This window comes from Mauremys reevesii, linkage group 2 (assembly GCF_016161935.1).
Source record: "Mauremys reevesii isolate NIE-2019 linkage group 2, ASM1616193v1, whole genome shotgun sequence".
Lineage (NCBI taxonomy): Eukaryota > Metazoa > Chordata > Testudines > Geoemydidae > Mauremys > Mauremys reevesii.
This window is the reverse complement of record NC_052624.1, coordinates 222,540,004-222,567,002: the sequence shown is the minus strand read 5'-3', so window position 1 is coordinate 222,567,002 and position 26,999 is coordinate 222,540,004. Positions and strand designations below refer to the sequence as shown.

General features: G+C 42.5%; 1 protein-coding gene and 1 long non-coding RNA gene across 4 annotated transcripts in view; one reads left to right on the top strand and one right to left on the bottom strand.

Moving 5' to 3' along the window:
* Positions 1-26,999, bottom strand: part of FAM110B (family with sequence similarity 110 member B) — a 191,072-nt gene that overhangs the window by 156,932 nt on the left and 7,141 nt on the right. The window lies entirely within an intron of this gene.
* Positions 722-7,545, top strand: LOC120399434. Its single transcript, XR_005595154.1, has 3 exons — positions 722-830; positions 6,482-6,645; positions 7,440-7,545. It is a non-coding gene; the product is annotated as an uncharacterized LOC120399434 (long non-coding RNA).

Genomic DNA, 26,999 nt, shown 5'->3' with positions numbered 1-26,999 from the left:
CCCTCGGGCCAAAAAGTTTGCCCACCCCTGCTGTAGATGGAGGTTGGAGAGAGAGGAAGAGCATGGCAAATGTTTCTCCCTTTTATCATGTTCCTTCTTCCCTCTTGGCTTTGCCCCCCATCCCTCTTCAGAGTCAGGTGAGCATTACCTCACTGTAGTCCCAACTGACCCAGGGAAGGGGGATGACTCACTCAAGAGTCCAACAGATCCTTTGTTGCTGCCTAGGCCAGTGTCCTTTGTTCCTGTGAGTCTGGGCTGGGTTTGTCCTATACATGCCCTGATGAGGTGTGAACTGCCCCTTTGTTCCTGGAGAGTTTTGCCCAGGCTTGTTTTGAGCCATGAGGATACATTTTCAGTCTCATAACTATATACATGAAATTACAACCTATAACATTACTATAACAACAATGCTCAGTGCATCATGAGCCTTCCGAAGACACCCGACATGACAAACTTTGCATTGGATACCACACAATCATATTATAAGGATGAATGTGGAGGTGCAGGGTGTTCCCCTAAGATACAGAGTGCCACAGGGACCTTTTAAAAAAAATTCACACTATAAGAATATATCACCTCTGACATAAATATACAACCTCAGACATGTATATACATGCAATTATCTGTATGTGCAAACAAATCAAAAATAATTACAAACACATATTCCAACTGCACTCTGGTCCCAATTAGTCAACTTTCTTTTTTGTTTTTTCTTTTTTAAGAAGCAGCAAGGCTATGCAAGATCGGGATTGAGGTGCCCCGATACTGTTGGAGAAGGAAACTTAAACAAGGCCTGTGTGAACAATGTCTGATTCCGGCTAATGTTAAAGGTTCTCACTATAAAATAATATTATATTCAGTCCAAGATTTTTAACAAGTTTTTAAAAAGATAAACACTTTTGTATTTCAGTATAATATATACCAACACCACACTTTTCAGCACTAGATCTGCATGGTTTTAAAGCTTTCTGAACAGTTTAAGGAAACCAGATGAGCTAAGACTATTTTATTGCCAATACACAAATCTGTTCAAAATCCTTGCTTATTTCCTTTGCCAATTTTATACTGCTACAGCTGGATCACAGCTTCCTTACACCCATGAGGTCAGGAACTGTTTGAAAAGAAATATATGATACAACTAAGCTTTGTGTCAGTGGGCCGTGCCTAATATAAAAAATGTGAATTTTCCCATTTCCCAACCTCTCCTAACAAAACTAACTAGCATGTCGCTAATCCCTAATTTGTTGCAGTACTTTGTTAAACAGATTTTAAAGATACATACAAGGCGAGTCTCATTTTACGCGCATTTAACATGTGCGAATTAAGCTTTGCACAGCTGGCAAAAAACAAACCAAAAAAAGAGAAAAATAACAATTTAAATACTATACCTGTAGTGCGGGCGATTCCACCCGCCATTACACTCAATGTAATTTTGACTATACACGATTTTCACTTTACACACTGACAGCAGAATGTAACCCCAGCGTAAGAGGAGACTCGCCTGTATACCTAAGTCACACAGAATATAAAGAATTTGTTCTGTGCTCAGGGCTCATGGCCAGGCTTCTTTTCAAAGGCAAGAGAAAAAGCTATTTATTTATTACCTAGAATTGCATTCACTATCATAGAAAGGGAGTTATCCTGCCTTTGAAGGGGTTTACAGACCCCACGCTAAGGTAAAAGGCATAGTGGAACAATGTTAGACCAAGTACTGGGAGTTGGGCATACTCCTTAAGAAGGGACTAGTTTAAAGGGAGATCTGGCAGACTAGCAGAGGGGGCAAGGGGCATGCAACAAGGCAGACAGGTTGTAGCCGCAGAGGTTGAACAATCTACAAAGGAAATACCAAGATTGTGAGTACGATTCAGCCAGGATCCATTGTCCCCCTGACTAAGCAGGCGGGATGGCGGGGAACAACTGAACTCTGAATGTGAGCTCCAAAGTGTTGTGTCTGGATCTTCTGTCATGTAAGAGCTCACTCTGACAAAGGGTTAACGAACAAACTCCAGCTTTATTGTGGTTGCCTACAACATGGCTTCTTCAACCTCAGGGTTTGACAGTTACCCTGGAAGTGTTCCTTCCAAACAGTTCTCTCCAGGAAACAATATGAGCACTGAAAAGCATCTGCTAGCACTTTCACATTGTTAGAGGAAGCATCCCTCCCACTCCCACCTCCCCAGCTGAAACCCTGAACTACTGGGACTGAGTAAGCAAAAGTCTAGTGCCACACCCCAAACAGAAGGGAAAAAAAGAGGGAAAGCAGGGAGCAGCCTAGGGGAGCCTAATCTGGAGTAGCAGCCAGAAGGGACTGAGATCCCACCGCCTCTCCCCCCTTAGGCCCTGGCTGGGACCTGGTGGAGAGGAAGGGCCTGTGTCCCTCCTATCCTTCCCTTGGCCTCCTATGAGATCCTGGAAGACTGCAAGGGGGTGACAAACTGTGGCTTGGCTGTCAAGTCCCCAGAGGGCCCAGGAGAGCTGTCTCCAGGCTCGGTGAGACTGTTTGGGTGTGGCCTGACTGGCCCCCAAGCTCGCTACAAAGTGGTAGAGAATGTGGGCAACATAAAAAAGAAAAGTGGTGAGCAAAAGATGGATTTGGGCAAGATGTTGAAAAAGGAGATGGACCAGCAGGAACAACGGCAGCATCAGACCCAGTTGCTCCTGGCTGCTCAGCAACAGCAACAAGCCTGCCAGAAGCAGCAACAACTCATTAGGGAACTAGCAGCTCAGCAAACAGACCAACAGCACCAACCGGTGCAGCAGATGGTCATACTGTTTCCCCAGCAGATGGCCATACTGTTTCACCCTGGGCAATTTGGCAGCAGGTGGTTCCAAGGCCTCCACTGAAGCTAACAAAAATGGGGTTGTGGGATGCCCCAAAGGTGTTCCTAGTAACCTTTGAAAGGGTGGCTAAGGCAGCTCGCTGGCCCACAGAGAGCTGGGCCACTCTGCTAGTGCCCTACTTGACAGGAGCAGCCCAGGCCGCGTATCGGGGGTCTCAACATGATGGCTGAATAAGACTACCCTTGACGTAAGGCACTCATCCTAGATGCCTTTGATACTTCCACAAAGACATACCACCAGCAATTTAAGGGGGGAAAGGCTCACACCTGGAGCACGACAGCAGGCGGCAGCCCAATGTCTAAAGGAACATTGCTGACAATGGCTCCAGCCCCACGAAAAGTTGAGAGCCTAAGTAGCTGAAATAATTGTCCTAAAACAAGTATCAGAGGGGTAGCCATGTTAGTCTGGTTCTGTAAAAGTAGCAAAGAATCCTGTGGCACCTTATAGACTAACAGACGTTTTGCAGCATGAGCTTTCGTGGGTGAATACCCACTTCTTCGGATGCAAGTGGTGGAAAAACTGTCCTAAAACAGTTCATACAGATTTTCCCTTGGGGAGGAGGGAAGTGGATGATGCATCACCATCCTGAAACTGTCTCTGATGCCATAACCTTGGCAGAGAATTACCAGCTCCCCACAAGGCCCATGGTGGAGACCCCTTGGGCCAGTCCAGTGCCACCTCACCAACCCAGGCAATGGAAGGGGGAGAGAGTGAGAGGGGGCACAAAAGGACAGGGCTACCTGGGTCCAGCAAAGATAGGATGCAGATCAAGCATGACAGGTGGGGATGCACCTCTGCCAGGACCAGGAATTAAGAAGTGTTGAAGACCGGGTAGCAGCCCCTCCCTAAAACTGGCAGGAGTGGCAGGACTCAGATGGGAAACCCCTTGGCAAGAGGGGCTTGTTCTGCATGGGGGCAGCCAGGACACTTCCACCATGACTCCCTGTACGTTGACTGCCTCCACAACCAACTATGGCTGGCCAAATCCAGGGCCCATAAGAGAGTGCCAAATAAAATATTAGTGGCTGTACAGGTCAATGGTATGGCGGCACAAGAACTGATTGACTTGGGTGCTGTAAGACTCTGGTGAGGACAAATATGAGGGGACATGAAACAGTTCCCACAGGCACCATCTGTTTGCAATGCATCCATGGGAGATGCATGCCCTTGCCCTACAAAGAAGATGCAGCAGAGGGTGCAGGAACATAATGATGAAATCTGTCAGGGGGTAGCCCCGAACCTGGCATATCTGGGGATATTCAGGTGAGACTGGAAGTTTTCTACAGACCTGATGAGATCCAAAGACAGGGAGCCTCCAGAAGGGACAGACAACGATGCCAGAAACAGGGAGATGGCAGAGCTGCAAGACTTAGTAGGCAAAGATGAGGAGGAAGACCCAGGAGAAGAAACATTGTCCACCATGAATGATGCCTCGACTGGGGCAGGATAGCTCTCCCCAAGGGGGCCAAACAACAGGAGAAATTATACAAGCCTGCAGTAACCAACGTATTTTCAGACAACATGGATTTTGCTGAAATACAAAGAAATAACTCAATGTTGGGACAAGCCTCCAAACAGCTCATCTAGGTCAACATTGAGGTGGTAGAAACTCGATTCCTGAAAAAATGGCTTCACATCAAGCAAGAGGGAGAGACAACATATAGAACAGAGAAGGACCACCAAACAGGAGGATATTAAAATGCAACTGATTGTCCCAAAGCACCACTGCAGGGAAATACTATGCCTTGCACATACCATACCATGTTGGGAACACCTGGGTCATAAAAAAATTCTCGACTGAATTTCACTTCATTTCTATTGGCCAGGCATCCACCAGGAGGTACGAGAGTACTGCGTGCTTCCTGCCCAGAATGGCAGTGGGAAAGTCAAGGGAAGATACCCTAGATCCTATAACACCCTCTCTACGATAGGGACCCCATTTGAAACCCCTTGGACAAGAGTGCAGCTGGATTCCAGTGCATGCTAGTCATCTTTAGACTATGCCACGAAATACCGAGGCAATTCCACTCTGCTCCACAAGGGCAACACTCCTTGCCTCAGAGCTCATGAAAGTGTTGGCCCAGGTGGGGATCCCACAGGAAATAATCACAGATCAGGGCACCAATTTCATGTCCCAACTTATGAGTTAACTGTGTAGCCTGTTGAAGTCCATGCATCACCCACAATCTGACAGGCTGGTAGAGAGATTTAACAAGACCTTGAAAAATATCCTGTGAAAGTTCATGGCCTTGGAACCTCGCCACTGGGACCAATTACTCCCAGCACTCCTGTTCACCATCGTCAAAGTCTCTCAGGCATCAACAGAATTCTCCCCATTCAAATTACTATGCTGGAGACAGCCAAGGGGAATACTAGACCTCCTTTGGGAGATGTGGGAGGAACAAAGTTTCAAGCCCACAAACTTGGTACAGTATGTGCTACAGCTGAGAGAGAAATTAAAGATCTTCGGACAAGCTTTTGAGAGAAAAATCTAAGGCACAACAGGGGGCAAGCACAAAACAAGGGAACCGATGTCTGGGGGTTCCAATCAGAGCACCAGGTGTTACCTCCTGCTTCCTACCCTGGAATCCAAAGTATTTGCTAGATGGCAAGGTCCCTCTGAAGTAATCAGACGAATTGGGGCAGTAAATTATGCACCATGTCAACCTGCTAAAGTCGTGAATATATCAAGAAGGGCTCCTGGTATTGTCATTTCCTCCAGAACTGGAACTAAAGCCCCAGGCTCCTGTAGCTCCCAGCTCCAACAAAGTCATGGTGGAAGAAGACCTGCAGATGGAGCAAAAACAGCAGGTCCAAAAACTGGCCCAGTCCTTCTCGGTGGTCTTTTCTACAGTTTCAGGACAGACTCATCTACTGTTCCTTCACATACAGATAGAAACAGGGGAAAAGGTGAGAGAACTTTTGATCATTGTTGAGGCACAAGTGGGAAACAGTACAGAAGGAACTGCAAGCTGTATTTGACTTTGGGGTGGTTGGAGAGTCACATAAAAATGGCAAAACCCTATAGTGTTGGTACCTAAATAGGGTGGGTCAACCAGATTCTGCATAGACTTCCAGCAGGTGAGTGTGGTATCCAAATTTGACACCTACCTGATGCCAACGGTTGATGAACTGTTAAAGAAATTAGGGGCTGCCAGGTATATAACCATCCTCAACCTAACCGGGAGTTACTAACAGATCCCTTGGACTTCGCAATCCTGAGAAAAGATGACCTTCTACATGCTGTTTGGACTGTGCCAATTTAAGACGATGCCATTTGGTACACAAGGCATGGCAGTCACCTTCCAAAGGCTGATGGGCAAGGTTCATTGGTCTCACAATTAGTACACAACTGTATAAATAGATGATATAGTCATCTATAGCAAGTCCGGGAATGAGCATTTAAAACATGTCACAGTGATCTTGCAGGCCCTCAGAAGAACTAAACTTACAGCTAACCCTGATAAGTGCTACCCAGCTAATAGAGAGATGATGTACCTAGGGTATACACTGGAGAGAGGGCATCTGTGCCCCTTAGCAGGAAAGGTCCAAGCTGTAGCAGAATGCCCTGAACCCACCACAAAGAGGCAAGTATGATGCTTCTTAGGACTGGAACACTATTATAGATAATTTATTCCAGATCTCACCACGATTACAGCCCTGCTGACAAACCTGGTGAAAGATGCAACCTCCAAGAAGATCCAGTTGTCTCGGGACTGTGCCACAGACTTCAAGAAATTTAACGACACCTCTGCCCTGATACTCCGTGGTCCTCGGGAGACAAAAAATCTCACCGTGTTATAGGTGAGACCGCGTTATATCAAACTTGCTTTCCCCCCCCCCCCGTTCCTTGTTCCCTGACTGCCTCCTCCAGAGACCCATCCCTAATCACCCCCAGAACCCTACTCCCTACCCAACCCTCCTGCTCCCTGTCCCTTGACTGCTCCGACCCCTATCCACACACCCCGCCCCCTGACAGGCACTCACCGGCAGCAGCAGGAAGCAGAGCAATATGGCCCCAGCCCACTCTGCCACCTCCCAGCCGTGGCATTCCACTTCCCGCCACCGGTGAGTGCCGGGAGGTTGGGGAAAGACCGCCCCCCCCCGCTCACCTGCAGCGGGAAGCAGAGCGACGTGGTCCCAGCCCGCTCTGCTTTCCTTGCCCAGCCATGTCGCTAGGGGAGTGGGGGGGGGTGTTGGGGAAAGGTCCCACACTCACCTGCAGTGGGAAGTGGAGCGCCGCGACTGGGAGCTGGCGGAGTAGAGCGGGCTGGGGCCAGGCTACTCCACTTCCACCGCTGCCGGTGAGTGCGGGGTGGGGGATCCCTTCCCCCAAGCCCCCTCCCCCAAGCGACACAGCTGGGGTCGGGGCAAGGGAAGCTGAGCGGGCTACTTCTGGGCCCCCGCTAATCCCCCGGGCCACTCTTGGACTGCAGTGCCCCCAAAATTGCCCCCCCCCACAGCTCCTGCCTCCTAGACCCTGGGCTTTACCACGTTGTATGTGAATCTGTGTTATATCGGGGCACGTTATATCGGGCTAGAGGTGTATTAGCTGACTGTCCTGTTCCACCCAATTTTTCGAACTCTTTGTCCTGCAGACAGATGCCTCAGATGTTGATCTGGGGGCTGTGTTGCCCCAAGGGGTAAAGGGAGAAGAACACCCAATCCTTTACCTCAACCAGAAATTGTTCCCCCCGGAAGTGGCATATTCAGTAATAAAGGAGTCGTCCTTGGCAATAAAATGAGCCATTGCAGCATTCTTCTCTTGCTTATGGGGACAACCATTCCATCCCATGACGGATCACGCATCCCTCAGGTGGCTGAACGCCACAAAAGACCATAACCTGCGGATTATGCACTGGTACCTCTCACTACAGCTATACAATTTTGCAGTATTGCATTGAGAAGGATGTGACCAAATGAACATGGACTTCTTTACATGGGACTTTCATCCACGCTGACCAGCCCCGCAGCACTCGGCCTGAGGGGGAAGGTGTGTGATGGGGTTTACGGCCCACACTAAGGTAAAAGGAGTGGTGGGGCCATGCCCCAAACAGATGGGAAAACAGGAAAGGTAGGGAGCAGCCCGGGCTGCTCCCTGAGTGGCAGTCAGAAAGGACTGAGCCCCCTTGCCTCTCTCTCTTTGGGCTCAGGGCTTGGCTATCCTTCTCTCTTCCCCTGGCCTCCTGAGAGATGCCAGAGGATTCTGAGGAGGCGATGAATTCTGGCTTGGCCATTGGGCCCCCAGACTGCCGTAAGAACCACCTTAAGGCTCAGAGAGACTGTTTGGCCACAGCCTGATCACTAGACTGCTGGCCCCTAAGTGAAGTCCACTACTCTTCCCCAAAATCCATTGGCAGTGAAAGACAATCCAATTAAGTAGGTATTTTTATGCCATAGCTGTTTTCCTGGGATCTTGTAACTCTCCAATCTGAAGCTCCAACAATAGCATTCAAATTTCTTTTTGAAATTGAGGTGGGACCTGTAACAGACTCACCAGTGAGCTGCACTATCATATATGAACTATTAAATATTTACAATACAATAGTGCCCAGAGGCTCCATTATATGAGATGCTGTATCAACATACATGAATACAGTCCCTGTCTCAAAAGCTTTTGAAATCCAAGGCCTCAATCCCATAAAATGTTCTGCAGAAGTGGACTTGTGTATCTTCACAGACCCCCAGTGACTTCAGTCAGTCACTGCACAGGCATATGGTAGCACCAATGCAGAACTCATTGGTGAATCCGGGATTTCATATCACTTTACATTTTAGGCCCCAACAGAACTTAAGACAACATACCACATCCTTTGCTTCTGTTAATTTGTTGTCTGAGAAACACGCAATCATTAACCAGTCCTGGGCATTTTAAAAACTTTTCCTTTAGACTTCTTAATTAGAACAGCACAGAGTTTTTGACTAAACTATCTTGTATGTTACTCGTATCTTTATTACACCTCCTTTAAAATGGCTGCATAGGACAGAGCTTAGTACACAAATGGAAGGAGCAGTGTATGAAAGAGACCTTTTCCATACACTAAAACATGTTACAAACAAATTGTGTTCACCATATCTGTACTGGTCTATGCTGCTGACCACAACTTGGCCATCAATGTCTCATCCAACTTGACCTGGTCACAACCATGTTCAAACTTAAATTCTGTACCACAGACAAGTCCAGAGAGAAACTAAACAACATTAAGTAAACAGGAGGAGGTGAAATTGTTTGATTATTTACATATACAATTCTGAAAAGGACTCCAAGCCCCTGCTAAAACTAACATTTTTTTAAAATATATAGAATATATTTGTGCGCCCAACTGGCCACATATATTTAAATCTTTTATCCTACAGAAGTGCCTAAATTATTGAGGAGAACAAGATTCACTGAAAGTTAACCAGACCTGTGTGCCTAAATCATTTAGATGCTTTTGAAAAATCCCACCCTAAATCAGTCACTAAAGTTAGTTTAAATTACTAACAATATTATATACTGAGTTTGCGGAGGGATCAAGGCATAACTCTTAATACATCTCACCAATACAATATAAAATGATAGTGTCCTCTGCCACAATCCGATTCAAATTTAGTGTACATAATACAAAAATATTTTAGGGATACAACTATACATCAAAAATACAACTTTAAATTACAGATATCCAACATGGAATAATGTGGATCTGAAATTAATCCACAGCAGGATTAGGACTGAAATTCTATTCTAATCCCTCGCGTCCACAAGTATCACCAAATAGCATGTGATCTTAGGCATAGTATATCTGCAATACATAAGAGAGATCTAGAGAATACCTGCCCTAAAGTGAAACTTTGTCTGAGTGAGTGTCTGAGAAAAGCCTCTTTAGCTAAAGAAATTGAGGGTATGTCTTCACGAAAACAAAAAAGTGCCCCCATCTTGTCAAACAAAACTGATCCACGCATTATGACATCCAGGCTCAATTACTGCAACTGCCATACCTGAGAACGAACATGAAATTTGAAAAAATTCCAGCTGCTAAAGAATGTGCCTGTTTGCATGCTAACCAATTCAAGTTGACACAATCAAGTTACCCCACAGTGCTGCAGACACTGTACTGGATTCCCATAGAACTCTGCATTAAATTTAAAGTCTGAACTGATCTTCAAAGCACTCAGTGAAGATACCTTATGGACCACTTCTTTCTTCACAAACAGAACATACCAGGAAAACTGAAATCCTTCACAAACAATTGAATTTCAATAATGGATGGGAAGATATTTTAGAGCAGGGTCAGAGCATTCTTTGTGGCTAACCCTTCACTATGGAACACTCCATCGTAGTGTCAGAATGGCAACAAATCTCAACAGCTTCAGGACAAAATGTAAGCCCATCACTAAGCTACGCTCACTTGTTATTTCAGCGGATGATGCAGGGAGAAAATGAATCTCTTTACTGCATATTTGGGGATAGGAAAGAGATAGGACACACAAGTTGCTTTTAGGACATTGGTATTTGAGTGGCTTACAAACACTTTAAAAAGTTAGCACAGTGACGAGTGCAGTACAGATGGAGCGTGGCATCTGTTCACATTTGGAAGGTTTTCTTCGTAACCATAAAGACTATAATTTTTAAAAGTGAAATTCTAAAAAACTTGATGGGTGAACCACTCCTCCACACATATACCTGGGAAAATTTAGTAAGTAGATTGTTGAAGCCTTGTATGTGGATGCATTGCTCTAAAGCAGGGGTTCTCAAACTGGGGGTCTGGATCCCTCAGGGGGTCGCAAGGTTATTACATGGGGGGGGGGCCACAAGCTATTAGCCTCCATCCCAAACCTCACTTCGCCTCCAGCATTTATTATGGTGTTAAATATATTTAAAACTGTTTTTAATTTATAAGGGAGGTTGCACTCAGAGGTTTCCTATGTGAAAGGGGTCACCAGTACAGAAGTCTGAGAACCACTACTCTAAAGAATACTTTGTTATGCTACCCTGATTGTTCCTACTTGGTATGACAACATGCTACAGACAGAAAGGTTCCTACCTTTAGATGAAAGTTGCTATTGCAGCACAGGTACCAGTTAAGAGAACAGATGTGGTAACCATACTAAAAGGGTGAGTATTGTCCTCTATAAGACGAGAGAAATGTTCAATTGTAAACTTTTAAAGGATAAAAGAATATGCAGCTTGTTAAGTAGCTACAAGACTGGTCTTGGATCCTCCACTGTCCCACGATACAAGAAAACTACCAGCGGAAGACAGATACTATGTGCATGGAGCTGGAAAAGCACGGAAGAAGAGTTCTCTAAAACCGTACTGCTCAAATTTATGCGAGGAGGAGGGAAGGGAAGGTTTATCTTTAAGGATGTCCATCCCCTTTAAGCTCTCTGTTACAGCATCAACCTTCTCTCATGCAAATCCTGCTCCACATCTCAAGTCAAGTGTGGGATCATTCAACAGGTACACAAGGAACTTGCTTCATTTTTAGTCCCTCATAGCCTGAGGATCTAGGATTCAGTCTTGAACTCTAGCCAGTTAGATGGAACTCCAGCAACTCCTAAGAGCCTAGAGCTGTTTTGTTTTGTTTTCAGAGCAGAACAAGAAGGATCATATGGAGAAGTTCTAAAGAAAATTTAGTACTTATAATCTTGGTACGGAATGCTTAAAAAAATAAAGTCTATGGGAAGTATATCAGTCTCTATTAATTCCCATTTTGAGTAACCTCTGTCAAATGCTATTGGTTTCAGTTCTATAGGACTTTTCCATAAAGGCTCATTTTAAAATATGGAAAAGTCATTACACTTTTGACTCATATTTAGCTTGTAATCCACTATGACCCCCAGATCCCTTTCCGCAGTACTCCTTCCTAGGCAGTCATTTCCCATTTTGTATGTGTGCAACTGATTGTTCCTTCCAAAATGGAGTCTTTGCATTTGTCCTTATTGAATTTCATCCGATTTACTTCAGACCATTTCTCCAGTTTGTCCAGATCATTTTGAATTTTACTCCTATCTTCTAAAGCCTTTGCAACCCCTCCCAGCTTGGTATCATCCGCAAACTTTATAAGTGCACTCTCTTTGCCATTATCTACATCACTGATGGAGATATTGAACAGAACCGGAACCAGAAATGATTCCTGCAGCACCCCACTCGTTATGCCCTTCCAACATGACTGTGAACTACTAATTACTCATATGAGCAAGGATATACAGAATTATGGTCTTCTTTATTATTTTAAATGTTATTTATTTTAAAAGTCACTCTCAATCTGACATTGTGTCACATTTCAATGGGGAACAATTTTTTATGGTCGTTAGAAGATCCTAAAAATGAGGCTTACTACAGTGACAATTAAATAAATAGCATTACTAACAGGCACTTAAGAGAAAAAGAATATTTCAGCTTCATATCTGAATGATTTCACTCCATTAAGATGGCCAATATTTTCCCTAATTTATTGGGCGGGGGTGAGGGGAAGGACTGCTGGAATAAAAAGTTTTAAAGCACAGAAAGAATCTGCACCAGTTCTACATTTATTAGCCACATACATGCAGAATCTCACTATTTGGATTCATATATTTAAAAACAGATAATGTACCATTTCTAATGATGCAAATTACCAGCAGCTGATGTTATTTAAAAATTAAAGGTAAAACTAATTATCTGGTAGTTAATCATGTTACCCAAATTACTGTTGGTATTATTATAAACTGTTTTATCCTGTATGAAGTTATCAGGCAAAATACAATTCACCAGCTGTGTAACAGCGTCACTTGCTTCTAGGGATGTAAGAGCAAACAAAAGTGTCACATGCTGTAAGAATTCTCTCTGAAGGAAGAATGAATACAGGTATTATTTTCTTTACCAAAAGAAGATTTTGGACACTGAGTGCTTCGTCTAGTTACTAAAACAGGTTTTATTATTCCTAACTCAGATATGAACTTTTCAGAATCACTCACTGCTTTGAGCAAAGACCCACCAGCTGAGAGAGTCAAAATCAGTGATCTAGAAGCATTTTTTTAAAGTATGAAATATTGAAGAAAATATGTAGCTTGCAACTACCCACATTTTGATAGTGCTCCATATGAAGACAAAAATCTCCCCCTGTTTCTCCATAGAGCTCCTTTTCTGTCTTCTCCATATGCCTATCAATTTGCAAGCCATCTTATACTGCTGGTCAGAATTTCTATGAGAGAGAATTATTGCCAGACAAATCAACCAGGTGTATATACTTTACCTGTAAATTAAAAGCATTTGATGTATTTTAAAAGATTTGCAAGGAACTTACAACGTGTTATTGGGAAATAATCTCATGCAGAGTCCTCCAGAGTTCTGTTTTGTCATCCATCCTGTTCAGTGCACATATAAAGCCAATCACGGGACAGAATGAATTGTTTTGGGATTAAGTGTTATTATTTCTTTATTAATTACCATCAGTGTGTTTAACACTGTGCAAAAAACAGAAGGTATGAGTCCTGCCCCTAAAGATTTACATTCCAAATGTAGCTAATGATACTCAGCTGCACATCTCTTTTTCTTCCTTGAATACAAACAATGCACCATCTCTGCTTTTCCAGAGTCAGACCAAAACATGAATGAGATTGAGGTGGCTGAAGCCCAAATGGGAGAAGAGGGAGATTAGGCTGGTGGAAACATCTAGTCAATTTGATATGGGATGTTCCTGTCCCCTTATAAGGAGTACGTCTATCCTCTGTCGATGAGGTTTGCAATGTTGAGTTACTTTTAGGCCAAGATACTCCTACTAGCTCAAGTAACAACATTGGGTAACACTGCTTCCCCCTTTACTTTTGGCACTCTTTTCTCTGATTTCACCATAGTGATCCATGTCTTTGTCACCTCCTACACTACTGCAATGTACTGGACTTGGAGCTATCAAAGGGTTTTGGGGTGCCTGCAGAACAGCTGCTCAGAGATGCAAATCACACGGTAATTCGTGGTCCAAATAACAGTGGCGGCTCTAGGTATTTTGCCGCCCCAAGCACGGCAGGCAGGCTGCCTTCGGCGGCTTGCCTGCGGGATGTCCTCGGTCCCGCGGATCCGGCGGCACGCCTGCGGGAGGTCCATCGAAGCTGCGGGACCAGCAGACCCTCCGCAGGCATGCTGCCGAAGGCAACCTGCCTGCCGCCCTCGTGGCGACTGGCAGAGCGCCCCCCGTGGCTTGCCGCCCCAGGCACGCGCTTGGCGTGCTGGTGCCTGGAGCCGCCCCTGCCAAATAAAGCCAATGGCTTTTTGCCACAGTATTCAGTGAGACTAGACTGTGTCTCATTTTGCAGGTTCTCTGTTTACTTTGAGAGGGATGGATCTCTAATTTGCTTCTGGATACAATATAAGATGTTGTAAGAGATATATAAAGACCCATATGGTATGGTTCTTGGCTGCTTCTCTTCCTGTCTGCCATCTCCACAGGAAATCAGCAAGTGTCTTCTGTTGATAGTCCTTAGGTTTTAATGGTAGGGACTGGATGCAAAGTCTTTCTGGAGAAGGGTCTCCAACTCTGAGGCTCATTCCCTCTGTTGATTTGACCCAGTCTCAATGTTTTGAATTGTACCTGTTTACTCAGGTCTTTAACTAAGGAAGACAGATTAGAAGGGAGTTCTATTATTTTCCATTTGAGTGCAATTATTGTGGTGTCTAAATTGCTGGTCACTTTAACCAACATATAGACCTTAAATCTATTGTAATTCATAAATGAACCTACAATCTATGAAACGGGAGCAAGTTTTTATGAACTGGAAAGTAAATAAAAACAAAACATGCTACTTTTGCATCTATAGGCCAAATTAGAATCTGTGTGTCTAGATGTTGGCATCTAGTATGTAAAGCTGCTGTACAACCTTACCCAACTAAAATGCAGTATTAATAGCAAGTTATATTGTTAATTACTTAAGGATCACTGGCATAGAAGGGCAAATTTTAAATCCTGGTTGAAGAAATTGTTAAAAATATTTAACAAGTAATAAAGCTGCTGTTCATGACCTCTAAAAAAGCCAATTACATTGAAGGTTTTCTTTATAAGTTTTCCCTTTATCCAACTACTAATATTGTATGACCAAACAACAAAATAAACCAGATGCCTTCATTTCAGTTGGTTTATATTTGATATGCGGGAAGCGGCATAGGCTGAGGGATGTGCTGGCCGCCACCTCCCGCAGCCCCCATTGCCCTGGAACGGCGAACTGTGGCCAGTGGGAGCTGTGATCGCCCGAACCTGCAGACATTGCAGGTAAACAAACCATCCCGGCCCACCAGCAGATTTCCCTAACGGGCCGCATGCCAAAGGTTGCCGATCCCTGTGCTATACTGTAAGCTGCCAAAGAGACCTGAGGCATAAAAGTGTCCTGAAACAGGGGTCTAGATGGTGGCTTAGTGGCATTTCTTAGGAGCCTCCAGTGGTACAGAGTGTGTCGGAGCAGCTGTTTTGAGCAGAACATTAGTCTCTCAAACTCCTCCAACAAAACTGTTTATTCCATGGGAGTTTTCGTTAGAAATTCTGCAATGTGAATCTCATGAAGTTTCTTGCATCCTCACTAACATAACCTTTAATGACTGGTTTATCACAAGTGTAGACTGTGTAATTTGCTACTAACAATTCCCCAAAAACCTGTGGTTTTTATTACTACTACTACTTTCAAGGTATCCTTTTGAATTAAGTGATTTATACAAGAGTTCTATATCTGGCTCAATAACAAGATAAACAAACTAAAATGATGCACAAAATTATATATCACTGTTAGAGATTATAATCTCTGCTAATAACAGGATATGAGGGGACTGTGCAGATCTTGACTTTGTCAGATAAGAAGAGCCTAAAATCTTGGCATAAAAGAATCGGGTCATTTTGTATATGCGAAACAATTTTAAACAAGTAATGCCTGGTCATACATTTACTCTATACAAGGAAAGGAGGTTCCCATCCTAATACTCCAATCATTAGGATTATACTTTGTAAAAAAAGCTTATTGAAATGTTTTCTTCTTCTATATATATATTCTCTACAAAAGAAGGTATTATGCACCAAGCAGATGTATTCTGAAAATGTTTAATGAACCCACTGGAAGTCCATCATTGCAACTCCAGAAAAGGAGACTGTTTACAATAGATCACAAAAAGCTACTCAATTGCTTTCAATTTAGCATATTATTTTAACAAACTGTACTTCATCGAGGACAAAGAACTGTATTACCACCACCTGCATTGTGCTTGCTAGCATTCATCAGCCTTCTCAACGAAGGAAGAGAGCTGACCTGATTTTCAAGCATTATGTTTCTAGGACGTTGCACTAAATAGGATGAAGTATTCCACAAAAATTAATCTTAGTGTCTAAGGAACAAGTTTTGTTTCTCATCACTAGAAATTCAGCTTAAAACAAGCAGTTCTATGCATCTGCTAGAAGCAGAAAAAAAGGGCATTCAGGTCCAGAGCAGTTATAATTAGGGGATAATATTAGGCAACCTATGTGTCAGAATGATTTTTTACAAAAAGGAAGTTGGTAAGCCATATGGCACCAATATTAATTCAGGTGCAAATGCAATCAAATATTAAAAGGAAACAAAACCTTAAAATTATTCCATAAATAAGACTACATAACATTTGTAAGTACACCAATTTATCATTAGCTCAATATATCATGGGTTGAAAGTATAACTATCATTTAGCTGTAGTTCAATGCTTGTATCTCATGTCTACCATAAATAAGCAGCTGTTATAAAGTGAAACGACTCCAAAATAATTATATGCTTATTTTTTTAAATCACTCTGATTCAAAACAGAGACTCAGTTCCCTTCAATCTGTAAACTGTTCACCCTGGACAACCCCTCTTCTCGACGGGACTATGCTAGAATCCTCAAAAGCTTGCACATGACACGCGTAGATCTCTGCATGCTCCAGCTGAATAGCGTTGGCGACATGGTCAAAGCAAAATTTTTCTATGTGACTCCAAGCGCAATAGGCCAGATCTCAAACAAGTTTAGCACATCTGGTACTAAGCTCATTTGCAAATTTTGCCATAGGTGTCTCAATAGGGGCTGCTCAGTATTGTGCACTTTTGAAAATTTGGCCCAGTGTATTCTAACAGGAAAAGCAGCGCAGGAAAAGGATGAATGACTGCATCTGTGGGCTGCCTTTTCTATTTTGTACTTTTCTATGCATACTGGGGTGGAGGGGGGGACATCAATCAAGTGCTACATTGGTGGTGCAATGTCTGTCTATCAACTGTATAATAGGGTCCAAAAAGAATGCCTCTGCAATAACCCTTACACTGTTGCCACAGTTCATGCCAAGCGCACATGTATTACCCCACTATGGTCCATCCAGGTCATCCATTCTAGGCTCCTGGCTCTTCAGCTGTCTCCTCTTTTGGGTAGAGACCCACATCTCTCTTCCTCCTGACCAGGGTTTTCCCAGGCTGCACAGTTCCCTGCTTACATTGTGATATCACCAGAAATCCAGATTATCTAAATAGGCCAGCATCTGTGGTTTCCTCAGTCTCTGAAGGTGTATGAACCATGTAGCAGCAGTTACAAGTCACCACACAGCTCTTTCTAAGCAAGCACATTTATTCTTAAGGTGAAACCATTACAGAGGAAACATTAAAACAATTTAAAAAACCTACACATCTTAATAAGTTTACTAAAAATCACCTCTTGACTCCAGCAGGAGCTCAGGCAGGTGTTTGGTCCTTCAAACCTCTGGAAGTGGGTTCTTCTGTTGTTATAAGTTCATAACAGACTTAGCTCAGAACAAAGACCCCTAGGAATAGGTTCGTCTTTCCTTTATACAGCTTGGGCTTTTGATCTTCAGACTCCAGGATCAGGTAACTGGCAGACAATGGTCCTCTCCTCAGAACATAGCTTCAGAAGGCTGGGTTTTTGCATAACTGGAGATGGAGAATTTGCATTCACCTCCCCCTAGAAATTCCCCAGGCAACCTCTTGACCCTGTTTGTCCCAAAAGTTCATTCTTGTCTTGTCCATTGTTCAACACAGTCCTTTGAAGTTCATAACATTTCCCAGGCTTCATATCACACTTCCCGCCTAGAGGGAGGTTACATACAATCCCAGCCCATAAAGATACATAAACCATTCATTTAATACAATGGACTCCAAAAATACTTAAATGTAATTCAATAAGGTTTTTCAATGATATTGCAGGAAATTTCCATGTCACAACTGCCATCCAAGACTGAACAGCCAACATCTGGTATGTTTGTATTGCCCCATCAATTGTTGTAACTCAGCCATCAATGCATGAGTTAATTATATTTGTGTCTCACTGAGATCTACATTTCTCTGGTCCAGTTAATATGCTCAACATGCAAGCTGGACAGAATAATCTCAGTGTTCCCATAAGAAGCCATAAAATGAGCCTCTGCACAAGTTAATTCATCCAGAGGAGCCTTGCCTCCTACATCCCCCTGGAAAGCAGGAGATAGTGTGCTGCAGTATTGAACCAGGAAGAACCATAGGAGAAAGTCTGCCTTCTACTGCATCCTCATCCCTATTAGAATATGAGTGAATATTCATTAGAATATGAGTGAAACAGCATCTGCTGTTTAAAGAGTCTGCAGATGGAAGGGTTAAGCCATCGGGGATTGGTCCTGCTTTAAGCAGGGGGTTGATAATCTCCTGAGGTCCCTTCCAACCCTGAGATTCTATGTGAGGCAGCTGGAGAATCAACCGGTTCCATACTCAAACTTACAGTATTCTCCATCTCCAGTAACAGATAAGTAACCTCTTCTTCTATTATATTCCACTGAGAGGGATTAACAAGCAGTACCTAATTCAGAGGAGGGTGTGAGGAAGAGAATGGGACAGTTGAACGGAGGACAGACACACCGAATGAGCATCCGTGAGAGTCCTGCACCAAGGCATAGTATGTGGCAAAAGTATGTACCAAACTCCATGTGGCTGCCCTACATATGTCTGGAAGTGGCACATCACGGAGAGTGGCCACAGTAGACGCCTGGGCAGGTTTTTCATGGAAGTCCTTCAATTTGCCATAATTAAGGAAGACATATTTGGTCAACAAGGCCTGGTAGTTTGAAAAACAAGGCCTGGAGCCTTGTTGAAGAGAAAACCTTGTGTGTCAGAAGGTCTAAGCATTTGGAACACAGGTGTTGCTGCCTGGACCATTCTATTGCTGCTTGCACCATGAGGGAATTGGGTGGAGGGTGTGAAAAAGAAACTCCAATCTCTTAGTTGGTACACAGTATCTCCTCCCTGCCCCCTTGAGAGTAGGCATGCAAGTGGCTGAGGTACCCCAAATTGATCAGGCTGGTTGAAGAATGGCATCATTGATCAGTAGAGCAACCCTGCTCAGTACCGAGGAATAAAGAATGTCTAGAAGCTGGTGCTGCTTGTTTTGCACTTCCTCCAGTGGAATTTGAAGATTGTCCACCACCCTTCGCAGAAGTTCTTGGAATTGCCAAAAGTCATCTGGAAACAAGGGGGAGGCTGAAGTTACTGGAGCATCTGGAGAGGATGATGGGAAATACTCTTGCTCCAGCCATACCGTCAGAACTGGACTGAGCAGTTCATCCTCCATAATCAGTTTGGAGTGCCTGCTCAAGGGTGTCCTAAGCAGGGAGAGGGGCAAAGCCTCTCTCACCAAATGGGTGGGTATTGTTGCCAAGATCCCCAATAAAGCCAGCAAGATGGATCCAGCAGATATTGCGAAGGGCCCCATGGAGAGGGCAACTAGTGACCTTCCCTGCTGCTGGAGAGGAGGGTATTGCCACATTACTGGCAGTCCTTTCAGGTACTTCTACTGGCAGTAGGAAATGGGTGGCCCTTGCATTCCATCAGAATCCTCCAATGATTAGAACTTAGATCTCGGTTCCAATGGTGATGCCGTCGGAAGTGAGTAAACCACAAAAGAATGAGTCGAGGCATGACCTGACTTTGGCAAGTCCTGGAGAGGAGATTGGACCTCCCTAGGTACAGTTTGCAGAGGAAGGCGTGGAGATCTCAGTTCTCCTAGAACAGTGGTCTCCAACCTTTTTGTGGCCAGTAGCACATTCATGTTTTCAGAAGAGTGTGGTGCGCGCCAACAATTTTTCAAGGCTTATTTTGTATTTGTACATTAAATAATATGAAAAACATAACATTTAATATTACATAATATATGAATGCATAAGATAAAAAAGGTAATTTTACATGTAAAATTAATTAAATTATTCGGCAATTACTCTTTCACCTGACCATGTGAATTTTTTATCTACCTGTAAGAAAAATTAAGGAGTTTTTACAAAATTAATATCATAAACAGTTTTCATCTTATTTATTTTAAAAAAGTAAAAGATTGTTGAACTGCTGGTCCAAATATATTTATTATTCTTACTTTAACACTGATAGCCAGTTATGGTTAATTAAAAATATTCTTTGTATTGTTACTTGTATCTGGATTTCAACAAACAAACAAACAAACATGAAAACAAGTTAAACACAAGTTAATCATACATGCTCATCAGCACTTAATGGAAAATGGGTATAATTAATTCACGTGGTTTTTCTAATACAGTCAGTGTGATTTTTGGCACTGCATTTCTTCAGCCAATTTTTCATAGTTGGGAGAGTAAGATGATATTCCCATTCATAAGCAATCGTCAAGATGGGCATCTGAAAGCCAAGATCTGTATTTTGATTTTATGATGTTTATTGTTGAAAACAGAACTTCGCATAGATAAGTGGAACCAAAATAAGATTTTATTTTATATGCTACATTTTTTAAGGCAGGAAACTTTTTTCGGTCAACCAGATTCCAAACGTTTTCATCTGTTGTGCAGGATTTTAGAACAACGTCATTTTGAAGGTCCAAAATCTCCAGTTCCACGTCTTCTGTTCTTACTTGAATGAGACTCGCAATTGATGTAGCCACATTTCTGTTACCTCTATTTGGCAAGTAAAAGGATTCACAAGAAAGGCAACTGCAGGCTCAATGATGGTGAACTGTTGAAATCTCTTTTCAAATTGTTCCAGAAGTATTTGAATATGGATAACAAATGGTGATGGGTTAAAATCACTCTCACATACCATTTTCTTCATACTTGGGAAATATACGAGAGACTTCGTATTCATATGTGACATCCACAAGACCAGTTTTGCTTTGAATGATTTTACAGAACCTATCATTTGAGCCACATGTTTGTCTTTTCCCTGGAGCTCAAGATTTAAAATGTTCAATTTGTCAGTGATGTCAGCAAGAAAAGCCAAGTCCATTAACCAGCTGGAGTCTTCGAGTTGCTTAATGTTCTGATTTGTGGACTTCTTAAATTCTTTGATCTCTTCAACTAGGCTTAAAAAACGTGCAAGAACTTTACCTTTGCTCAGCCATCGTACTTCTGTATGCAAGATAAGATCAGATTGTTTATCATAAACATCTTCCAACGGGGCCTTAAAAAGTCAGTGTTGCAAAGATTTTGCTCGAATAGAGTTAATTATTTTAATAACGACATTCATGACGTGTTGAAAAGAAAGAACTTTGACGCACAAAGCTTCTTGGTGTATAATGCAATAAGACGACAAAGTTCGGAAAGGATTCATTCTTCTTACAGAGTGCAATGAATCCATTGGCGCGGCCCATCATTGTTGGTGTCCCATCAGTGGTGATCGCAGACAGCTTGTGTAGTGGCATACTAATTGATGTTGCGTATGATTTGAATAAATTATAGATGTCCTCACCCTTTGTTCGCCCTTTCATAGGCAATACTTTTAGTAACTCTTCTTTTACAGTGAAGTCACTAAATACCATCCTCACCATAACTGCCAACTGCGCTGTATCCGATATATCTGTAGACTCATCGAATTGCAGTGAAAACCAGTCACATATTTCCAAGTCATCCTTTAGCTGAGTTTGCATGTCACTTGAAATTGCATGTATCCTCCTCGTAACTGTGTTGTCTGATAACTGAAAGTCTTATATTGCCAACAAAATCTCACCCTTGTTAGGAAATCCTTGAAACCGGCAATCAGCACCAGTCAAAAATGCTTCCTTCAACAATTCACCATCTTGAAAGAGTTTTATCTTCTTTGCGAGCAGATGACCAATTTTAAAGGAAGCAATAGTAGCACCTTTAGACTTTACCACTTGTCTAGTGAAAACAGATTGCTGGGCAGATAGAAGAAAATTAATCAACTCAAATCAAATCTTTCTCAACTCAGATTTAAGTGGATGGCTAATGTCAAAAGAGACATGATTAGTTTGGAAATGGCATTAGACATTATGTTTTTTCGGAACTGCAACAGCACCCCCGCACAGGAAAATAGTTGCTCACTCTCAGTAGCCAGACTGAAATCTGTAAATTCTCATTCAAGCAGCCTGCCATTTTAACTGATGAAAGGTTGCAGCTCACTGAAACTTTTAGCATCCAGTATCCCAATTCTTAAAAATAACAAATGAGCATTATTTGGGGAGCTCAACAGCAAAACACTCCAGAATTAATTTGGGAAGATGAACAGTAAATCACTCCAGAATTGTCCCTACTTGAAAAGAAAGAAGTAATATGTCTGGTAGGAACCATGCACTTAGATTTAACTTGCACATTGCAGTCTCTCAGAATTTGAAACTAGTGATGTTTAGATAACTAAATTTATTAATGCAGCTATAAAATGTTCCTCCTTTTAGGTGTATACTCATCACATTACACAGCACTATGTGCTGCATCTTAAACTATAAGAGTTCTTAATTCCAAGATACGAACATAAGTGTACTGTCATTTTGAAGGAAACAACCTGGACCTGAAGAGCTATGAGACTGATTAGATTAACATAATTAAAAAAATCCAAAAGCATCCTCTGAATCATAGAACTAGAATCATCCAATACAAAAGGATACATACAGCCAAATTCTGCATGGACATACAACTCATGCAATCCTATGGACCTCAGTGTGTATGTGAGAAATTAATTTGGCCCACAGAGTCTATTTGACCTGTAACTGGTTATAGACTAGTATTTTGCCAGATGATAGAGGCAAATTATTACTATTTATTGTTTGCACCTAGGAGCCCCCATCATGGACCACTGTGCTAGGTGCATTACAAACACAGAACAAGAAGACAGTCCCTGCCCCAAAGAGCTTACAATCTAAGTATAAGACAAGACAACACATGAACACAGGCAGACAAATCATAGAATCACAGAATATCAGGGTTGGAAGGGACCTCAGGAGGTATCTAGTCCAACTCCCTGCTCAAAGCAGGACCAATCCCCAACTAAATCATCCCAGCCAGGGCTTTGTCAAGCCTGACCTTAAAAACCTCTAAGGAAGGAGATTCCACCACCTCCCTAGGTAACCCATTCCAGTGCTTCACCACCCTACTAGTGAAAAAGTTTTTCCTAATTTCCAACCTAAACCTCCCCCACTGCAACATGAGACCATTACTCCTTGTTCTGTCATCAGGTACAACTGAGAACAGTCTAGATCCATCCTCTTTGGAACCCCCTTTCAGGTAGTTGAAAGCAGCTATCAAATCCCCCCTCATTCTTCTCTTCTGCAGACTAAACAATCCCAGTTCCCTCAGCCTCTCCTCATAAATCATGTGTTCCAGCTCCTTATCATTTTTGATTCCCTCTGCTGGACTCTTTCCAATTTTTCCACATCCTTCTTGTAGTGTGGGGCCCAAAACTGGACACAGTACTCCAGATGAGGCCTCAGCAATGTTGAATAGAGGGGAATGATCACATCCCTCGATCTGCTGGCAATGCCCCTACTTATACAGCCCAAAATGCCGTTAGCCTTCTTGGCAACAACGGCCCACTGTCTACTCATATCCAGCTTCTCCTCCACTGTAACCCCTAGGTCCTTTTCTGCAGAACTGCTGCCTAGCCATTCGGTCCCTAGTGTGTAGCAGTGCATGAAATTCTTCCGTCTTAAGTGCAGGACTCAGCACTTGTCCTTTGTTGAACCTCATCAGATTTCTTTTGGCCCAATACTCTAATTTGTCTAGGTCCCTCTGTATCCTATCCCTACCCTCCAGTGTATCTACTACTCCTCCCAGTTTAGTGTCATCTGCAAACTTGCTGCGAGTGCAGTCCACGCCATCCTTCAGATCATTAATGAAGATACTGAACAAAAACGACCCTTGGGGCACTCCGCTTGACACCGGCTGCCAACTAGACATGGAGCCATTGATCACTATCCATTGAGCCCGACAATCTAGCCAGCTTTCTATCCACCTTCTAGTCCATTCATCCAGCCCATACTTCTTTAACTTGCCGGCAAGAACAATAGAGTGACTTTTATCCCAAGGCATGTTAATGGCTCTTCAGAACCACAACAGCAGCTACCCTTATCAACCCTTATCAGCTGGTAGAGTAAATAACCTTGAAATTCTATATATGACGTTTAACACTCTACTGAATATACACAAATGTGAAAAGGGACCCTTTACACTCAATGATAAAATAGAACGTCACCTAATTAGCTTTTTGGAAGTCATTGTTAGATTTATAATAAAAAATATTAATAATAAAAAAAATAAAAAAAAATACCTGAAGCGATTCTTGCCTTTTGTCTCCTTTGTTTCCATGCAACTAGGTGCAGTCGAGAGATGGAAATAAACAACCCTTCCTTTCCCTCTTTAGTTTCCCCAATTCCTCCCCCCCTTTTTAAGAAAATAATATGTGCATAGTAGGAAAATCAAGGAAAAAATATTTTACATTTGTCATTATGGGCATCTGTAAAATCCCTCTGTGACTTAACAACAAAAATAATGATTTACTGTCTTCTTCCTTTACCATCTCCACACCACACCTATTCAAAGCTTGCTCTTATGATGCAACTTGAACTTTTTAATATTTACCAACATTCCTCCCATTTTTATGTAGAAGTTTAATTAATGTGAGCACTACCCCCTTTATGGCCCCATTCACAAATTCACTATTAATTCTATCAACTATCCTCATATGTCTCTCTCCTCTTACATTCCTCTGAGGGTAAATCTACACAGCATTTTGGAGAGAGCCTTCTAGACTGGACCAGGGCTAGCATGGCCCAGGCTAGTGCTCTAAAAATAGCTGTACAGACAGTGCTTTGAAGTTGTAGCTTGGGCTGAAGCTCAGACTCTGAAGCCTAGGCTCCAGCACAAGCCACAACTTCAAAGTGCTGTCTGTACAGCTATTTTGAAAGCACTAGCTCAAGCCACGCTAGTCCAAGTCTATCAACCCAGGCTGGGAGGCTTGCTCCAAAAATCACTGCGCAGACATACCCTCAGACTTTTCTTCTCACTCTCTTGTTTTCCCTCCTTCACCCATTCTCCATCTTATACCTCATTCTTACCCCTCTCTCTTCAGTCTCTCTCATTTCCTTCCATTTCTCTTCTCCTAAACTCCTCCTCTATCTGCATTCAAACTCACTATACATCCCAATCTCATTCTTCTCACCATGCACACACACTCTTCCTTAGAGTATATCTATGCTACAAGTGCTACAGTGGCACAGCTGCCACTGTAACACTGTAGTGTAGACATGGAAGGGGTTTTTCTGTTGCTTTAATAAATACTCCCCTTCAGGGGTGGTAGCTAGATCAACGGAAGAATTCTTCTGTCAACCTCACACTGTCTTCCACAGGGCTCAATTTGGTTTAACTATGTCTCTCAGGAGTGTGAATTTTTCACACCCCTGAGCAATACAGTTCATTTGACCTAAATTTTAGGTGGAGACCATGTCTTAGTTTGTAAACTGCAATATTAAGGACCCTCTTGTTTTCTCTTGACTGAGATTAAGAAGATTTTGGATATATATTCACTGACCAGTACCAGCTTAAAAATTTCCTCACAGTTATAAATGCAGTTTTTCAAACTCTCAGATTATAAAAGCAAATTAATAAAGTGATATTGTAGATAAAAGACAGGACGAGGAGTGAGATCTACATTACGTACTATGCTTTGCAATAGATATTGTTTGAGTTTGGGTTTAACTAGTCATTTTTAATACTTCAGCAATACTTACCTACCTTACACAAGTGTTGTCTATTAATATGTGACACTTTAGGATTCTTAAATGAAAGTAGCTAAAGTCACATATTTTTTAATGATAATATTTTAACAATAAGCAACATACTCATATAAAGCAGAGACAGAGTAAATGAAAACATACAATAAATGAATAAGCAGCAAAGAGTCCTGTGGCACCTTATAGACTAACAGACGTATTGGAGCCTGAGCTTTCGTGGGTGAATACCCACTTCGTCAGATGCATGAATACTAATACTAATAAATGAATACTAAATGCTACAAAGACATCCACTACAATTTTTCTTAAATTATCCTCTTGACTGCTTATCACAGTCTCTTTACACTTCTTTCCTACAAGGAACACAGATATTTCAAGTTTGCTACAGCTCCTCTTGAAAGAAAGCATGCATTTAAAGTGACCACTAAAAATCTGGACTATCATATTTTAGATTAACTATGCCTGGGTGCTTTGCAAGAGCATTACTTCCCAAGAAAATTATACATATGCTTTATCAATTAAAAACCTCAACTGGCATAAAGCAATTTCTAGAGCACTGATGTTGCTCTGATACATAAAATATTACCCAAAATATCTTACTTTCTTAATGATTCTTCCAAATATCTGTCCACATTATTGACATCCATTTTCTTTCTGTTTTAAACATTCACCTTTGAAATTCAAAAGCCGAGTTTACAGTCTTAAAGCCTAACCTTGCAAGGTATACCATGTGGGTGCCTGAACAGAGGAACAATTCATTTGACTAGGTCACATCTGGGGCCTTAGACTCAAATATATCTGCTAAATTGCTTTATTAAATGGTCCATATGTAATTTTGTCGTCATCCTTCTTGGAGAAAAAGGAAGCACTTGGCTGCACTTAAAGTCTATCTGTAACAGCGGCTTAGCAGGCTGGTGCCAGGATGCATCCATTGTCTGTCTGGCCTTGCTTTCTTTGGTCATAGAGTGAATTTTAGTGTTTGGCCCTCTGATCAAAGCAAAAGTCTGCTCCTTCCAGGATAACAAAGGTCCCAAGCACAGAATTAAAATACAGCAGTGGTTTTCCTAGGACTACAGCATTCACACCTGTTATAATTTAAGGCTTCACTACCAACCTTCACCCATCATCTGGCTAAAGAGTTCTTTAGCTCTCCCTAAAACAACAAACACCTTTTTTCTTAGGCCCCTTACTGCCAGGCTCACATGGA